Raw genomic sequence first — 1,514 nt, 5'->3', positions numbered from 1 at the left:
GATTTTTTGCGATTTTATCTTGCCTCTTTTACTCAAATTAACTAAGACGTGACCGAATTGTGCAATTTACTGTCCTATTCACTGTCTTGAAAAATCAAAGTGAGAGAAGTGTGAATGTATTAGACAAAAAGTGTGAATGTGCCGCTATTGTCTAGGCAGAATTGTCTCACGTAAACGCCGGGTAACGTAATATTGACGCTCACAAAAGGGGCGTTCCCATAAAAGCCTCGTAAACTTTACGTTTTACACGGTTTAAGACTTTACGAACTTAAGGGAATCCCTAACTATCAGCTGATTGCCAAAAAATTCGAAAATCAACTCACACACATTCTCATTTTCACTCTCAAACTACAACAATTGTGAACAATTTAATTTTTTTATTTTCAATTTTATATTATTTTAAAATGCTTTTTACCCGGAAAAAAGTCCGGACTGTTTCGGGCAGGAAGAAGAAGACACTACGATCCAATATGTTCCAATTTTCGCTCTCTATTACCCATTTTGTTGAGTATGGGATTTATTTTTGAGCTATTTAGGGTACCCGCGGGGTCCCGCGTTGCGTACGGGAAAGAACCTTATGAAATTTGCCTTGCAGTGTACTTTTGCACGTCTGTTGCAATAGAATGAGCCTGTTGTTGATTGCAAAGCAAATGTATCGGTGATAGTGTGCTTTTACACAGTTCAAGTATTGAATTCAATTCTGCTCGTACATGGAAGAGAGGGGGTGAGAAGAAAAGGGACGAGTACACATGCGTCTCATGAACCAAAAAGACAAGATCACGACAGCAGAAGAGTGGCCCGTTATAATCGCACTTATGAAAAAAGTAGGGCGATTTTGACATAAGCCGTTTGTTTACATTTGTTCGTTGTTTACAATTTGGTGGTGGCTTTTTACTGCAATTTTCTTAATTTTCGCTTGTGACAACGTGTGCACACATAAGGTAAAGAATAATTTAACACAACGACATGATTTATAGGAGAATTTGCATAATAAAAATGATTATTCAAGCGTTCAACAATTACGCGTTTTTTTTTTGTTCTCTGCGTTGTTTACTTCTTACAACAAAGATGGCGTCGAGATTTCAACAGCTAGAAAATAACTTTATTCTTTCTTTCCTTAAGGCGTGATCTTGTGTCTTTCGTTCATGCATGCGTCTGTACCGTCAAGTCGTTTCAACTTTCTTGCTTTGCTTTTGGCATTTTCGTTGCTTCCCATTTAAAGAACCAAAGACTTGAATTCAACAGAATTGAAACGTGTAAAAGCAAATAAAAAACACAAAAGAGAATGAGCAAGAATTGCTTTCAAGTACTTGAATCATGTAAATCAGGTGATATGGCAACGTTTTACATGCAAAAACAAATGCTTTCGCGAATTCTTTGTTTCCCATGACATTTTAGACAAACGTCATTAAAGATATTTCCAAAAGTTCGTTTTCCGTACTGCAAACATGGCTGCCAGCTATGCTGAGCTATTAAGTGCCATATTGAGGATAAAAAAGTGCCAAAATTTGCCA

The sequence above is a fragment of the Rhagoletis pomonella genome, unplaced genomic scaffold (assembly GCF_013731165.1).
Source record: "Rhagoletis pomonella isolate Grant_MI unplaced genomic scaffold, Rhpom_1.0 Rhpom_scaffold_00002, whole genome shotgun sequence".
Classification (NCBI taxonomy): domain Eukaryota; kingdom Metazoa; phylum Arthropoda; class Insecta; order Diptera; family Tephritidae; genus Rhagoletis; species Rhagoletis pomonella.
Note: the sequence above shows the minus strand (reverse complement) of the source record.